The sequence below is a fragment of the Fukomys damarensis genome, unplaced genomic scaffold (genome assembly GCF_012274545.1).
Source record: "Fukomys damarensis isolate Sample0158 unplaced genomic scaffold, DMR_v1.0_HiC HiC_scaffold_16, whole genome shotgun sequence".
Lineage (NCBI taxonomy): Eukaryota > Metazoa > Chordata > Mammalia > Rodentia > Bathyergidae > Fukomys > Fukomys damarensis.
This window is the reverse complement of record NW_022900928.1, coordinates 129,999,803-130,018,092: the sequence shown is the minus strand read 5'-3', so window position 1 is coordinate 130,018,092 and position 18,290 is coordinate 129,999,803. Positions and strand designations below refer to the sequence as shown.

The 18,290-nt window shown below is 38.5% G+C and overlaps 1 protein-coding gene across 2 annotated transcripts in view; it reads right to left on the bottom strand.

Annotated features, from left to right (window-relative positions):
* Gigyf2 (GRB10 interacting GYF protein 2) overlaps window positions 1–18,290 on the bottom strand; it is a 145,727-nt gene that overhangs the window by 123,986 nt on the left and 3,451 nt on the right. For both annotated transcript variants that reach the window (XM_019208607.2, XM_010631780.2), the window contains exon 2: window positions 14,239–14,303. The gene's annotated coding sequence lies outside the window, so the exon portion shown is untranslated. The remainder of the gene's footprint in view (window positions 1–14,238; window positions 14,304–18,290) is intronic.

Here is an 18,290-nt window from a genome sequence, read left to right as displayed (position 1 = left end):
ACCTTTTGCCTCAACTCAACTTCACTGACTCTAGCTTCTCCCCTGGGGATACTACTGTCACCTTGTTCAGTGTGACAGCAGAATTCACATAAACTTCCAATAAGGCAATGAACACTCTCACCTCACCTCCATTCCCAAACCTGACATGAACATGTAATCCTAGAAAGTGTCCCTCCCACAGGTCTTTTCATATTTAGACAGACATGCATTCACATATATGTAGTGGAGAAGGGGAATTAAGATATTTGCTTTTACAAAATTAGAATCAAGACCTGGCATGGTAGCCCATGACTATAATTCCAGCACTCAACATGCTGAGGCCAGGAGGATCACCAGGCTGAAGGCAGCCTGTACTACACAATAAGATTCTGTCTCAAAAAAACCAAAGCACAACCAAAAATAGGTGATTCTTAAAAAAATAGAATCAAATATATGGATCTTGAGAGCATACTCAAATGAAATAAATTGGACACATGCTTAAATACAGCATTGTTTCTCTGGTGTGAGAAAATGAATGTGGAAATAAGGACTGAGATGTATACTGGATGTTGGGAAATGGGAAGCAAGTGTTGGGAAGGGGAACAAGGGAGGAGGGAGAGAGAAAGGAAGAAAGGAAAAAGAAAAAACTGAAAATAGAAGGAAAAACTGGAAACAAAGCTTTTGTACATAGGGAGGGGAAGGGCCTTAAGGCGGGAAGGGGATAAAATAAAATAAAATTTATTAAAATGTATTAAAGGGCTGGGGATTTTAGCTCAGTGGTTCCCCACCGCCTGCCTCGCAAGTGTAAGGTTTCAGGTTCAATCCTGGCACCAAAACAAAAAAAAAAAAATGTTAAAAAGAAAAAATTCTTAATTTCAGATTTCAGAAACAAAAGAATCAATACCAGTAAAGGTAATTTAAAAGTTAAAAAAAAACAAAAACAAAAAGCTAGAATCATACTATATACTTTATTCTGAAACATAATTTTCTCTCTCAACGTGTTTGCGCAGACAAGCCTCTAGTAAACAGATGCAGAATTAAGCCACAAGTTTTTGGAATTTACACAGAAATGCATGACTTTCAGTTTTTTGTCATTATAAACAATGCTACTATAAACATCTTTCTTTTATGCTTTCACTATTCAACAAATTTCTGAAATCATATTTACTTAAAATGTATAATGTTAAGGAAAACTAAAGTTCACTACAATGAGTTCAATATAACACACATCATATATTTTTTTTTCAGCTTTAATTGAGTTTATTGGTACATTTTAGGGATACAGTACAGTTACATTCATTGTTGGGATCTTGTACCTCTACATGACAAGTCTTGAGTCTCATTTTTTCCCCTTACCTCTGCCCTCCCTTCACCCCCTCCTCCCCTCCCCATCTACAAACGCTTTATTTTCATCTTTTCATTCTCTCACATTTTTTTCTTTTCCCTTTTTACTCTTCCCCTGCCCATCCCACCTTCCCTACACCTTTAACACACATCATATGTTTAATGCAATACTTTAAGTTTCATATTATTTTTATAATGGAATTAGTTATTGTTTTTTGTACTTCTGGTGCTAGAAATTTAACCCAGGGCCTGTGAGCTACAACTCAAGCCTCACGTTGTTATTTGAACTTTTCACTTAAATGTATTTTAACTAGGTTTTAAGCTTTTAAACGACAAAGATCAAACTATACCTGTCCTTGACTCAGAGTGGTAACACTGCCTATGCACAGCAAGAATCGAAGTCTATGCTAAGCCAGACGTGGTGGTGCGCCCCGTCATCACAGCACCTGAGAGGCTGAAGCAGGGGAATTGCCAGGCTGGGCTACACAGCAAAACCCTACCTCAAAAACACCAAAAAAAAATCAGTAAATAAAATAATAAAATCTATGCTAAATGAAGCTCACATGGATCACATGAATGAACTCGCTAGGGCTTTAAAAAGGGAGAGGGGAGGGCTGAGAACATAGTTCATTGGTAGAACGTGTGCCCAGATGTGAGAGACTCTAGGTTGAATCCCCAGCAGCACAAAAACAGAGGAGGAGGACTATTTTATCACAACCACTTTGGTCTCTCAAAATTTGCTGAAGCAGTAAGAGCTCAAAAACCAAACATGAACAGACCAGTTTTCAACAATAAGACATGTGTTGCTATTCATCTTCCTTGAGTCTGATAGAATATCCAGCAGCCCATTCCTTTAAACTGAAAATTTCAGAGAAGGTAGGTAAAAACAAGGAGTTAACTGCCAAATGATATTAGTATTCAAGTCAAAAAACATGTATCAAATGCCTACTAAGTACAACTGTATAACAAGGTATTAGTATACATTCTTACTGAACTATACAGACTAAGTGCTAGGAAGGCCTCCTGAAATGAGGCGAGTAGCACTGAAGATCCACTGAGTTCTAATATCTGCTGTATTTACTGAAGGCTACCTATGAGCTTATTAACATACTCCATACTTCCTATGCATTCTCTGATATTTCAGAGATCTTTTGGCCCTGTTTTATTGATGAGGATATAGTCATCACAAAGGAAGTTAAGAGATTAAACCCACATAAAAACGCCAAATACTAAGCTACAAAGAATGACACCGAATCTCTAAAGGCAAGGGGGAGAGAGTGAGGTGATGGGGATGCTAAGAAAGACAGAGCTGGGTTCTTCTGAAAGGTTATCAATTTACTCAGCAAGGTTAAAGCTGAAGCGAAGACTGGGCTAAAACAGCAGCTACAAACCCAAAGGCAATGAGAGGCTCTGAAAAGATCTGGCCAGGAGATGTCTGGGACAACATCAGTTCTTCACAAGGGTCAGAAGGGTGCTTGGAGGAAAATAAATTACCAAGAGCTAAATGGAAGGGGCATCTGTAGACATCAGATGAGGTGATGACTGGATGAGACTGCACGCCTGAAAGCCCGGCACTCAGGAGGCTCCCAATTGTGGAGCCAGCCTGGGCAATCTGGCACCCACATGGAGCAGGAGAGACAGGGAAAGAGAGAGAAAGGAGGAGAGAGCGAAAGGGAGAGAAAAAGAACACATATCTAGTCCATGTCTGTAATTTCAGCACTCAGGAGGCTGAGGCAGGAGGATCACTTGTGCGCTCCAGGCAACCTGGATTATACAGTGAGTTCAAGGTCAGCCTGGACTACATAGTGAGACTCTATTACCAAAAAAAAAAAAAAAAAAAAAAAAAAAAAAAGAGGTCCACAACTTACTGATGTAATTAACAATTTTTCAATTTTACTGTGATATCCAAGTGGTATGTATTCAGTTGAAATCGTACTTCAAATTTCAAGTTTCACCCTTTTCATGCACTAGCTATATAAATCTCTCTAGCAATGCTGAGCAACAGCAGCAAGCCACATCTCCCTGGCAGCCATGCAACTAACTATAAGAGAAAACAATACTCTACACTGTACTGTGTCACTAAGCTGTGATGTTTAGCAGGTATGTTAAATGCATTTTGAACTAAGGGTAAACTAATGAGAACATAATCCCATCATAAATCAAACAGCATCTGCACAAGTGGAAAGAGAAAGTGACTGACATAAAAAGATACCAACAATTTGTATTTAAGAGAAATTCTGAGGAGACAGAGAGAGAGGGAGGGAGAAAATCTAAAAGCAAAAAAAAAAAAATTTTTTTTAAATAGTCAGGCACAGTGGCGCACACCTGTAATCCCAGCACTTGGGAGGCTGAGGCAGGAGGATCACGAGTTTGAGGCCAAAGTGAGTTCAAGGTCACTCTGATCTACAATGAGAGACCCTGTCTCAAAAAAAAAGGTAAATTCTACAATACAGAGATGATGTTTGTGTACAAAAATTTATGTCCCTAAATATTAACAATTACTTCTGAAAGATGGAATTAAAAGATAGAATTCTGCATAATTCTTTACCTAATAAGTTTCTTTTTGTTTTGGTATCACAATAGTTTCCTACTAAGTTTTATTTCCTAATCAGTTTCTAAGCCAGGGTTAGTTTTATCAGCACAGTGAATAGAATAAAGTAAGGATACTGGAAAAGTGTGAATTAGGCACTAGAGGGAAAGAAGTGAAATCAGAAAAGTGTTGGTAAATCTGAGATTTTGGTAATGTCAAAAAAGGAGGTGTTAAAAGGGGGGATGGGGATTTAGCTCAGTGGTGCTGTCACCTGCCTTGCAAGCGTAAGGTTCCAAGTTCAAGCCCCAGTACCAAAAAAACAAAACCAAAAAACAAAAAAGGCGGTATAACAGAAACAAAACTGAATCCCTAAAATAGAGGTGGAGAAAAAAGTGAAGGAATCAGGAGCCTGGGGGATTTGCCGGGTCATCTACATGGACTCTGGAGCCACCTCAAGATAATGGCAGAGGACAACAGAGAAGACTGAATCAAAGGGCAAGACTGCAGGGCCTGGGCCTGTGTCTAATGAGTCAGATAACATGAACTTTAGAGGAAAAAAGTTTTGCACAGATACAAAATAGCTAGAATAAATGTACATAACCTACCCTCTAAACCAAGAAGAGAGCCAGGCATGGTAGCACATGCCTCTAATTCCAGCACTCAGGACACTGAGGCAGGAGGTGAGGCAGGAGGATCACTATAAGGTCAAGGCCAACAAACCAACCAACCGATCAACCAGTTAAGTGTCTGCATGAAATATCAATAACTACACAGAGACAATAGGCACAGACCAGCTGGAGTGGTCCCCCAGAAAAGTAGAACAGGTCTATGAATGAAAAGGGCTGATACACTGATTCTGCCCCCTGCCACACATACCAGTTTAGGAGAATATACCAGTAACCTCAGAGGGCAAAAGCAAAAAGGAAGGGAAAATTACCAGGACAAGATGGACTTCCATTAAGGCAGCCAGAAACCATCAACAGCTAACACAATGGACAGATTCAAAACAAAATCAGTATGAAAGTCTTGAAAAAGAATGAAATCAGAAGCCAGACGTGGTGGCACATGCCTGTAATCCCAGCACTTGGATCACTGAGTTCGAGACCAGTCTGGGCTACATAGTGAGTTCCAGTCTCAACTACCTGAGACCCTGTCTCAAAAAACCAAAAAAAAAAAAAGGAGTGAAATCAGGAAGGACAGGTAGGGTCAAGAGAAGAAAGTGAGGAAGGACAATAGCAAAGGATGCACAGCCAGACAGACTTTCAGTCTAGACAATGGCATGGAAAGACAGGAACACAAAGCAGTGTGGCATTAGCAGGACCCAACCACCCTGAGAGAACTTGTCCTAGTAACTCTGAAAAGTAAGAGCACTCAACCTTTGAGGAAGGACTAAGAAAAGGACATGAAGCAAACCTGGGCACAGTTCTGAGACTGCCCTGTTGCCATACATTTCTTGTGCTAAAAACTATTAAAATAGAGCAGCTGGGGAGGCTTTCATCTCCTCCTCTGGCCTTCTCCCATGGCTATTCCAATTTTAGAGATAAGGACTTCAAACAAAGGTCTGCAGGCTTAAAAAGAACTGAGCAAGACAGACTCGGTAATGCACATTTACAACCTCAGCACTGTGGAAGGCCAGGGCAGGAGGATTTCAAGTTCAAGCCCAACTTAGCCAACTTAGCAACTTAGCCAGACAGTGTCTGAAAATAAAAGGGAGTGGAAATGCAGTCCAGTGAGAAGGCCCTGGGATCAATTCCTAATACCACAAAAATAAAGGGCTGAGAATGTAGCTCACCGCAGTACAGGTTTCAATCAATGGGGGGGGGGGGGTTTGCTTCCCCGTGGTCTCTATGTTGGGCCATGCCCATCATTCAAGATTACTTCTGTTTCCCCAAAATTCCTTCTATGTGAATATTAGTATATTCCTTATGCAACTGATACCAGGAAATCTGTCTTTAATAGAGTGCATCCGTGTACTTGAAACAATGTCAGATAATCTATTCCTTTTGTCAATTTTTAAAAGATGAGCTAAATTTAGCCCTATTATTTTATTTCTGATTATTCTCATTATTTTTATTTTCTTTATATATTTTTCTATAGTTTTCCTGGCTTTTTCATTTATAACTATTTAGCTCATTACTGGCAACTCATCTATATCACTTTGCACATGTGTGACAGTATATTTTTCAAAGGAGGAAAAAGAAAGGAATCAACCTGGCTCTTACTGCTGAGTTTCCACCAAAAACTCTTCAACTCTTCCCCCTCATTCTTAAGTATACAGTGGGACAGACAGAGGAGCCAATGACTTCTGGGTTCAGACAATCAATGTAACATGAACCAAGCCTGGCATGCATGGTGGTGCACACCTGTAATCTCAGCACTTGGGAGAATGAGACAGAAGGATCGTCCCAAAGTCAAGGCTAGCCTGCACTACATAATGAGTTGAGGGTGCCAAACTAAACTACATAGTAAGACCCTGTCTCCAAAGCCAAAAAAAGGACCAGGGTTTTAGCGCAGTGGTTCCACTACCTGTCTCACAAGTGCAAGGTCCTGGAAGTTCCATCCCTGGTACCAAAAAAAACCTCCAGAGATCAAAAGCCAAAAAAAGGCCAGGAGTTTAGCTCAGTGGTGCTGCTGCCTGCCTCAAAAGCGCAAGGTCCTGAGTACAATTCCCCATTTAAAAAAAAAAAAAAAAAAAAAAAAAACTGTAACATGAAGAAACTGCAGATCTCCACACAAAGTGCCATCTTGTCAAGCACAGCCAAAAGCCAAAGAAGATGGAGAATCAAATCCACCCAATTTTTAATAGTGCAGCTTTGGAAAGGTTTCCTAAGAGTGAATTCCAGAAGGGCCTGTGGGCAGATTGGCTATCTCAGTAACAAATCAAGGTGTATAAACACACTCTTGAAAAGCCCCTGATTCATTTTGTTTTGTTTTGTTTTTTGTACCGGAGATCAATTTCGGGACCTTGCATTTGTGAGGCAGGCAGTGGAACCATTGAGCTAAACCCCTGGCCCCCTGAATTTTTCTTATACAAACTATTTGGCAGCAGGATATGGGGGTACATGTGACTTTTTATCTCCTTTTTAAAAAGGTTAAATTGCTAGGCGTGGTGGCACATGCCAGTAATTCTAGCACTTGGGAGGCTGAGGCAGGAGGATCACTGGGAGTTCAAGGCCAGCCTGGGCTACACAGTGAGTTCAGGGCCAGCCTGAATTGCAAAGGGAGGCCCTGCCTCAAAAAATAATCACAATAATACATAAAAAGGTTAAATTATACCATAAATGATTTAGCTAGAAAAAATTAATACAGTTAAAAATATTTCAGTGGGCATGAAGTGAAACTTTAATTTTTTAAGACAAGTTCTTACTATGTAGCCCAGCCATGTTGAACTCACAGCAATCCTCTTGCCTCAGCCTCAAATGCTGTGATTACAGGAAAAATGAAACTATTTTAAATTCAAGTTTTCCAATAGTACATACTAAATTCATTCCTTTACATTTGTGCTACAAAAAAAAAAAAAATCTACACCACTACTTCAATAATCTACAAATCTGTCTGCTCTTTAAGCTTGTACACAGGCATACACTCAAATGAAGCAACACTGTTCCTAGGCTAAAAAAGTAGGACCCAGAATGCATTATTCTTCCAACTTCAGAAAAGAGTAAAGTAAAATGATGAAAATGAAAAGTCCAAATGTGAAGGGGAATCCCACATCATTTACAATATTAAGAGTAGAAAAAGTAAAACATTTACTCAACAAAATACAAGTACAGTAACATCTGAACATCAATGTAATTTTACATATACCAAAAAAGACGAAAAAAACACAAGATGAAGAAATATTAGTGAAAGTAATGACTTACCCTCCATTTCCACAACTCACAATATCTTTAAATTACTTTAATCACCACAAAAAGGAAATCTCTGGCCTGAAAGAAGTACTTCTACAACTCCAACATGAATATCATAGAAAGTTAAAATTCTTTTCAACATTAACTTAGTTTAAAAGGAATTTTGGGGAAAAGAAAAAAATGTGAGAGAATGAAAAGATGAAAATAAAGTGTTTGTAGATGGGGAGGGGAGGAGGGGGTGAAGGGAGGGCAGAGGTAAGGGGAAAAAATGAGAATCAAGACTTGCCATGTAAAGGTACATGATCCCAACAATGAATGTAACTGTACTGTATGTACCAATAAACTCAATTAAAAAAAAAAAAAAGGAATTTTGGCCAGATGTGGTGATACAAGCCTATAATCACAGCACTCAGGAGGGATAAGGCAAAGGGATTACAATTCAAGGCCAGTCTAAGCTACACAATGAGACACTGTCTCAAAAAAATAAACAGTATTTTAAAATACAAGAATAAGAGAAAATTGTTCTGTACTCAAAAATGTTTTCTTTCAGACCAGGGATTCAGCTCAGAGGTTCCACCACCTACATGCCTTGCAGGTGCAAGGAACTGAGTTCAATCCCTGGTATCAAAAAAAAAAAAAAAAAAAACCTTTTCTTTCCTTATAACTCACAATAATAAATTTTCTTACTAAGCATGCAAATACTTTTGGGTAACTTTTAAAATACGCTCTGTATCCAAGCATGGTGGTACAAACTATAATCCTAGCACTGGGGAAGCTGAGGCAGAAGGACTGCTGCAAGTTCCAGGCCAGCATGGGCTACATATATAGTGAGATCTTGCCTCAAATAAAACCAAAAAGCCAAAAAAATCTGACATGTAAAAACAATGATTTTTTACAAAAGTTCATGAAGCAAAATAAGGCTTAGTCACTTGATTACTAAAATTACTCACTTTAATATTAAACAGCCTAAGGAAATGTTTTTTTTTTTCAAAAAAGTCAACAAAAGCTCAAGGAAATTGTCTACATATACCAGACCCACATATTACAGATGAAATTACTGTTCTTATGGGGTATCTTTTTTTTTAATTATTGATGTGGGCCAGGCATATAGCTCAACAGCGCCACACTTGCCTGGCAAGCAAAAGGTCTTAAATTTGATCCCAGTACTGGAGGAAAAAAAAAAAATTACTGATGCTCTGCTCAATTTTCTCTTCATTCTAAAAGAAATTTAAGGGCCGGGGATTTAGCTCAGTGGTTCTGCTGCCTGCCTCACAGGAGCAAGGTCCCAAGTTTGAGCCCCAGTACCAAAAAATAATAAAGTAAAGTAAAAGGAATTTAAATTCCTAACATATTGTTGTGATAAACAAAATAAACTGCAACCCAGTACAATTCTGAATCATTACCTATCCCATGAAACTAAAGTCAGCTTTATTCCTAACAGCCCAAAACCAAGAACAATCCAAACATTCATTCACCCACAGATGAATGAGTACATAATACTGTAACAGTCAAACCTTGGAATACCCATGGCATTAAAAGTCAAACTACTAACACACATGAACAACACAGATGAATCAGACATTACACTGCCTGATGGAAATAGAAACATTTGTATACATTTAGTAATAAAATATCAATATTAACAGACGTGTTTCATGGATTTGCTGATTATATGTCCTCTGTATCTACAAATAATACAGTTTTGTACTTTTAAAAAATACATACTGAATGATTCTATTTACTTGAAACTCTAGAAGAGCTGGGCATGGTGGCGCATGCCTGTAATCCCAGCACTTGGGAGGCTGAGGCAGGAGGATCACTGCGAGTTCCCAGAGCAGCCTGGGCTACACAGTGAGTTCCAGGGCAGTCTGAACTACATAGTGAGATCCTGTCTCAAAAAAAAAAAATTCTTATAGAGACTACATTAATCTATAGTCACAGAAAATGGATTAGCAGGGAGGAAAGGTAGTGACTATGAAAAAGCTGGAGTAAACTGGGGGGGTGAAGATATGGTTATCTATCTTGATTATGGTGAAGGTTACACAAGCGTGTATAAAGCTCATTAAAATGTACGCTGAAAATGAAGGGCTTTTATTGTATGTAAATTAAACCTCAAAAAGGTTAATTAAAAAAAAAACTAAGCATACTAAAAACAAAATTAGCTACCACCACCAATTTTTAAATAAAACTTAGTTCAAGGAGGAGAGGTAGAATAATTTTACAGAGGACAAATTTGACAAAAAATCAAGGCCAACACAACGGTGACAATCGTGGGCATTGTGTGCTCTTGATATGATATGATACAAATAGCACTTTATCTCCACTGTGAACTTGTCTGAATTCCCACACGACATGAGAAAAACATCAGACAAAACAGGGAGTATTCCATAAAATACTTGACCAGTATTCCTTAAACTTGCCAAGGTCATCTAGTAACAAGGGAAGTCAGAGAAATGCATAGCCAAAAGAAGCCTAAAGACTCAAGACTAAACGTAAATTGGCATCTGGGATGTGATTCTTTTTTTTTTTTTTTTTTTTTTTTTTTTGGGTTTTTTTTTTTTTTTTTTTTTTTTTTTTTTTTTTTGGTACAGGGAATCAAACTCAGGCCCTTGAGCTTGCGAGGCAGGCAGCGAAATCACTGAGGCAAATCCCCAGCCCTTAGATGTGATTTTTTTTTTTTTTTTGAGACAGGGTCTCACTTTGTAGTTGAGACTGACTTGGAACTCACTATGTAGTCCAGGCTGGTCTCAAATTCACAGTGATCCTCCTATCTCAGTGTCCTGAGTGCTGGGATTAAATGTATGCGCCACCACACCTGGTAGATGTGATTCTTAAACAGAAAAAGACACTAGGTAAAACTAGAGAAATGTGAATAAATGATAGCCTGCAGAGTTTAGTAACAATACACCAATACTAATTTATTGCTGAGCGTGGTGGCACACACTTGAATCCCAGCATTCAGGACACTGAGGCAAGAGGATTACCTTGAGTGCAGGCCAGCCTAGAATACACAGCAAGAGCCTGGTTCAAAAGCCAATTAAAATTTTTGATTTATTAACTTTAACAAGGCACAACAGTAACCTAAGTTGTTGAGTTTTATTTTGTTTTTGAGACAAGGTCTTGCTATGCACCCCAGGCGGGCCTCAGATTTACACTCCTCCTAACTCAGCCTGCCTTATACTGAGATTATAGACATGCACCACCATGCCTGGCTATGTAATTTTTTTGCAACTTGTTTGTTTTTGACTTTTGGCAGAACTGGGGATTAAACTTAGAGCCTTCATACTGACTGGGAGGCTCAGGGAGGAGGATCACAAGTTCAAGCCCAGCCTGGATAACTAAGCAACCTAATGAGACACTATCAAAACAAAAGTAAAAAGGGTTAGGAATATAGCATGTTGCATAAGCCCTGGATTCAATATTCAGTACCAAAAAAAAAAAGAAAAAGATAAAAGCAGCTACTACTTGTTAAATCAAAGAAGGATGACTGGGCCAGGGATTTAGCTCAGTGGTACCACCGCCTGCTACGAAAGAGCAAAGTCCACAGTTCAACCCCCAGTATCCAAAAAAAAAAAAAAAAAAAAAAAAAAAAAAAAAAAAAAAAAAGGATGACTACTATATTTGAAAAAACTTTTACCTTTCCAACAACATAAATAATTTGTGAGGATTAATAGGACACATACTTCAACCAAATAAACAGAAGGTTGATGCAGAATCAACAGGCAAACAGCTATTTTCTACACATCCAGACATAAAAGCAATTTGCAAAAAAAGTGAAACAATGACTTATCACCCAATTTTTTACAAATATTTTAGAAAAATTGATATTTCTCATTAAAAGTATTATTTAACACAATGAGTTTTTTGTTTTACTTTGTTTTTGGTACCGGAGATTGAGCTCAGGACTTTGAGCTTGCCAAGCAGGCATAATGCTCCTGAGCTACATCCCCGGCCAGATTATTTTTAAGTGAATATTTTTTAAATTTCTCAATATGATATAGAGGATATGATTAAAAACCAAAAGCTCTCTGGGATCTTCAACAACTTTTTAAACACAGGGCAAAGGGATGCTGCAACAGTTTGAACACCACCTTAACGATCACGTACTAGACAATTAATCTCAGGGCCGGGGATTTGCTCAGTGGTGCTGCCACCAGCCTCACAAGCATAAGGTCCCAAATTCGATCCTAAAAAAAAAAAAAAAAAAAAAATTGAAAATTAATCTCTAGTACAACAGTGTTGGGAGATGGGGTCTAATTAAAGGTAATCAGGTCTTGAGAACTCTGTTGTTTTGAATGGATTAACATCCTGAACACAGGCAAGTCAGGCCCACCCCAGGCACCATGGGATGATGCTGCCTATGGGCCTACACCAGATGCCAGCACTGTGCTCTTGGGCTTCCCAGGCTTCAAAACCACAGGCCAAAGATATTCTGCTATAGCAGCAGCAAATGGACTAAAATAGGTTCTAATATCAAAATATCAGAGCTAGGAATATAGGTCAGCAAGTCTCTGAGATTCATTCCCCAGAACCATGCCCTCTGAAAAAAAAAGAAAAACCCAGTAGTAGCATCTACCTCAGAGAAGGGGGAAATGACAAAAGAAACAAACTGCAAACAAACTACATATATATATAAAATATATCCTGAAAAGCATTATTAAGGGAATAAAAGTTCATTGGCAAGAACACCAAAGCCCAAAACATAGCCAAGAAAGGTGGTGCATGCACATCTGTGATCCCAGCTATCTGGAAGGTTGAGGCAAGGCCACAAAGAGAAGACTAGTATGGACTTAGTGAGGCCATGTCTCAAAACAAAAAAGGGTTAACGATATAGTTCAGTGGTACAGTGCTTGCCTGACATATGCAAGCCCTTGGGTTCACTACTCAGTACCACAAAAACAAAGACAGGGAAAGAGGGAGGGAGGAAGGAAGGAATCAAAAATATCAGACACCCCTCCCAATCTAAAGGCCCAATCCAAAAATGGTCATCAAAAAACGAACAGACACTTCTCAGATGAAAAAGTAGAAACAGCAGGGCCGGGGATTTAGCTCAGCGGTTCGGTGGCCTGCCTTGCAAGTGCAAGGACCCAAGTTCAATCCCCAGTACCCAAAAAAAAAAAAAAAAAAAGCAAATAAGTCTATGAAAAAATGTTCAACATCACTGGTCATTCAAGAGATGCAAATTAAAGTAACAGTGAGATTCCATCTTACTCCAAGAAGAATGGCAGTTGTCAAGAAATCAACCAATAACAAATGCTGGAGGGGCATAACAAATGCTGGAGGGGCTGTGGGGAAAAGGAATCCTTCTCCATTGTAAGTAGGAGTGTAAACTGATGTAAGAGCTATGGAAATCAGTGTGGAGATTCCTCAAAAAACTAAACCTAGAAAGGTGGTGGTGCACACCTGTAATCCCAGAACTCAGGAGGCTGAGGCAGAAAGATCACTGTAAATTGGAGACCATCCTGGGCTACGTAGTGAGACCCTGTCTCAAAAAAACCAAAACAAAACAAAACAAAAAACTAAACCTAGAGGTTCCATTCAACCCTATTCCCCATCTTGATATTTTCCAGGGTTAAAAGCATCCTACCACAGCAAGGCGCACACATTTATAGTGGCACAATTTGTAAAAGCTAAATCTTGGAAACAACCCAAATGCCTATTAACAGATTAATGGATAAACAAGATGTGGAGTTTTTTTTATACAATGGAGTACTACTCTGCCAGAAAAAAAGATTGCTTGAGACATTTCTAGCTAAATGGATGCACTTTGAGACCATGATTTTGTGGGGGGTTATCAGGGATCAAACTAACTTAGGTCCTTGTGCTTGCAAGACAGGCAGCAAAACCACTGAGCTAAATCCCCAGCCCAGACCATACTCTGAAGCAAAATAAATCAGACATATTTTTTCTCTGGTGTGAGAAACTGAAAGTGGAAATAGGACTAAAATGTATAATAGATACTGGAAATGGGAAGAAAATAAGGGAACAAAGGAGGGGAGAGGAAGAAAGGAAAGAAGGGATTAGAAAAAAGAATAGAAAGAAAAAATGTAAACAAAGCTTCTGTAAATGAGGGGATGGGGGAGGGGGTTAAGGGGGGAATGGGAAAAAAGCAAAAACAAGACACATCATGTATAGGTACAAATTCCCTATGATGCTATGTTTATCTAAAATATACCAATAAATGTTTTGCTTTAAAAAAAATTAAAACTGCAAAGCTATCTGCAGGATTTTCTCTAAAACGCTAGAAAAAGAAAATATCTAGAAGCATCTGTGGGAGTCTGCCTAGAATAGCCACTACCCTTTCACTACTACTTTATGTTTCTAGATTGTGATCCTACACCAAAACTAACTGCACCAACGTCGGAAAACTGAACCAATACAATCATTCGAATCTTCCTTCCCAGAAAAGTGAAATGTGGACACTTTGCACAAGACTCTGTGTCCCATCCCCAGGCCTGCAACAACAAAAAAACAAAATAAAACAAATTACCTATTTGCATAACCCCTCAATTTTGTGTTTCCTTTCAAACATACCTGTTCAAAAGTTCTGCTGGTTCACAGCAGGAGGTTTGAGCAGACTTTGTTTAGGTCCTTTAACACTGTAAATAATAAAAACATTAATGTAAATCACCTAGTAATCTCTTAAAATCTTTTTAAAACAATTTTTATCAGGAATATATTTTATAGGAAGTAGCTTCCAAAACTAGTTAAAATACTGAATCACCTACTATGTGCTTGGAGAGGGGTGTTGACAGTACTAGAGTCTGAATCTTAGCATCTTCACAGATACACATCCCCAGTCTTTTTTACTTTGAAAACTGGTCTCTGGCTAAATTGCCCAGGGTTGGCTCCCAACTATCAATCCTCCTGCCTCAGCCTCCCGGAGTGCTGGGATTGAAGGTACAGTATGTGCCACTCTAGCTGCTGGTATGGTTATCAACTACATCCCTTCGTATTAGAGTATCTCAGTAGTGCTACCATGAGACTTCAATACGCATTAACCAAAGTTCTAAATGATTCTGACAAATGAACAGTATCACAGGGCTTCTGGGCAATAACAGTTTTCATTCAACTACATTATAGACAGGTGTACTGACACATGCCTGTGATTCCAGCACTTCAGAGGCTGAAGCAAGAATATCACCATAAGGTTGAGGCAGGCCTGGGCTACACAGTAAGTTCAAGGCCAGCCTGAACTATAGCAAGACCATGTCTCAAAAAACAAACAAAACTACAGTATAGCTGGACAAGGTGGCACACAGCTGTAATCTCAGCTACTCCGGAGGCTGAAGTAATACAAGTGAAGCCAGCCTTGGCAATTTAGCAACTCTGTCTCAAACATTAGATAGGGCTGAGATGTAGTTCAATGGTAGGGCGCTTGCCTAGCATGTCCATGGCCCTAGGTTCAATCCAAAATGCTGGGTGATAGGGCTTTGGCATTATCCTTTAAGGATTCCTTTGGAATTTCTGTGGAAAAATGACAGCAGCATCACAGCAATGTTGCATCCTACGCAAATAACCACTAAGCCCCCAGAAATCTGACTATTGTCAAAATGTCCGAGGATCAAAGTTCCAGATATGCTTTCAGTTACAAAATATCCAACTTCAATGCTGTGTTGAGAACCTTAAAAAGCCACAAGATGGCAATTTTCAAGTGACAACGATTAGACTGAAGGACCATAGCTTCAACTGGCTTAACTAAAATCAAATGATGCTTTAAATGCGATCAAAAAACAGTAATCAAAAATTAAAGCTGACAATTTTATTAACAGCAAGAAATCAACTTGAGGAAGCCACTTCCACTTCTGATTTAATTTTGGGGGAAAAAAAAAAGTGATGTTGCCAGGCATAGTGGCATACGTCTGTAATCCCAGTATTTGAGGTTGGTAGGAGGATCTCAAATTCAAGGCCAGCCTGGGCTACAAAGAAATGAAACAAAACAGAAATAAGTAGCTATGCTGTGATGATGTCCAAAAGATCATCCAACTATAACTCTTGGATTCCACATTTTTTTTTTAAAGAGCAAAATGAAAAGGGTAGTGATCCAAATAATAAAAGGGGGCCAGGGATTTGTCTCAGGGGTTCCCCTGCCTGCCTCACAAGTGCAAGGGCCCAAGTTCAATCCCCGGTACCAAAACTAAAAATTAAAAATAAATAAATAAATAAATAAATAAATAAATAAATAAATAAATAAATAAATAAATAAAATGAACTGTATGGGCCTAACTCAAGGGAACAAGCTCCAGGGTATAATCCTTTATGATTAAGTTCAAGTTAATGAAGGCCTGTAGTCAACAAGAAAACATAAAATTGTATGTAGGAAAATATACAATAGTTTGAAAATATTTTTAGCAAATTAAAGTCAAACTGGGTGTTGTGGCACACCCCTATAATACCAGCAGTATGCGAGGGAGAGGCAGGAGCAGTAATGGCAACCCTTTTAGTGCTTTCAATGACACAAACAACCTACTGCCATAGGCTCACTACCAGTGGGCAAAAGAATGGCGAATTCAAGCCCAGCCTAGGCAACTTAGTGATTTAATGAGACCCTGTCTCAAAATTTTAAAAAAAGGGGAAGGGTCTTGGGATGTAGCTCACTATGAAGGTCCTGGTTCAATCTCCATATGGGAAAAAGTTGTAGTAGATTGGTTACTTACAGAAATACTCTATTTTTCAAATCTCTCCCCTCCTCTCCCAACATCACACAAAATTATGGGCAATTCAACAATAGTATCTTCTACATTCCTACATAGTAACAGATTCCATCCCCAGTAATGAGGATAAGGTAAGCTTAACTATGAAATTAAATTTCCCTTATATCTTTGAAAAGATAGAATTCCTGGGCCAGGGATTTAGCTCAGTGGTGCCATGCCTGCCTGGCAAGTCCAAGGCCCTGAATTCGACTGCCACTACTGAAAAAAAGAAAAAAAAATTTTAAAGATATAATTTCTCAGGGCATTAAAAATGAATGGACCCTTGGATTCCTATAAAAGATAAAGCTTAACAGAAAAACAAGTAATGAAAACATATTTATTCAAACTGCCCTCTTTGGGCTTTTCTAGGTCTTACAGGTTCATAGTTTGTATCTTGCAATTTAGTACTTATGTACTGAAATTTGTAAATGCTCGGACAAAAAAATAAAGGAAAAAATAATAAATAAATAAATAAAAATAAAATAAAGGGCCAGGAATGTAACTCAGCAGCACAGCATCTGCCTGCCAAGTGTGAATCCCTGAGTTCAACTTCCAGTACCAAAGTAACTAAATAAAAATAAATTTAAAATAATAATAATAAAAAAAATGAATGGAAACCCTAGGTCTTTATTACCATAAAATACTAGTGAAGGTCAAGCAGAGGAAAAAATAAAGTGGGTTCCTCAAATTTTTACAACAATGACCAAAGAATGTTAAGGTCTATTCAAATTGGTGAAGGAAAATGGACATTTAACTTGCCTCTAAGATACCTGGATTAACACCAACATAGGCTGTAGATTCAACCTAATGAGACTGGTCCCGCTATAGAACAAAAAGAAAGTATGGAAAATTTAATCAGCAGGGGCTAATAGAGAACTGCAAACAATGTCAGTTTTTGAAAATGGCACAAATCAAAGATACTTTAGAAGTTCAAAGAATAGTAGTAATCTTGTCACCTAAAAACATCTTCCCAGACAATAATCACTATCAATAGCATCATCTTCCAGTACAAAGATCAGCAAGAGAATAGACCTATGGAGTATTAAAATGCAGAGTCATGAGAACAAATGAACTGGTATATCAAAAATACTGTAATTTAGAAAAGTTATTTCAAAAATTCAACAATGGGTCAAGAGGAAAAAAGCAATTAATTAAAACACTATCTCATCACTACCATCACTATGTCAAGCAGCCTTATTCACAACCCGACCTTTTAATTTCTATCTTTGTACAGTTTTGAAGCAAGATCACCATAAATTATTTTTATATAAATTACTCTGCAGCAAAAACACTTCAAAAAATATTAAATTCCTCGAATTGACATGAAAGAGGACACTTATGAAAGGCCATTTTAAGAATATGGGTATAAGCAGTAGCCAGGTATGGTAGCATATTCCTGTAATGACAGAACTTGGGATGCTGGGTCAAGAGAATGGCCACAAGTTCAAGGCCAGCCCAGACTATCTAGCAAGTCCCTGTCTCCCAAAAAACAAAACTGAAGAATATAGATATAAGCAGGCACAATGGCACACACTTATAATCTCAGCACTCTGGGACACTAAGGCAAGAGGATCACAAGTTGGAACCTAGCCTGAGCAATTTAGCAAGACCCTGTCTCAAAATAAAAACTAAAAGAGAGACTGGGGATATAGCTCAGTACTAAGGTCCCGTGTTGAGTTCCCCAGTACCAAAATAATGAAGAGGAGGATGAAATAAACTACATGGAAAAAAAAATTTTCGGCCGGGCATGGTGGTGCTCCCCAGTAATCCCAACACTCAGGAGGCTGAGGCAGGAGGAATCACTGTGTGTTAAGAGACCAGCCTGGGCTACATAGTGAGTTCCAGGACAGTGTCAACTACATACTGAGACTCTGTCTCAAAAAAAAAAAAAAA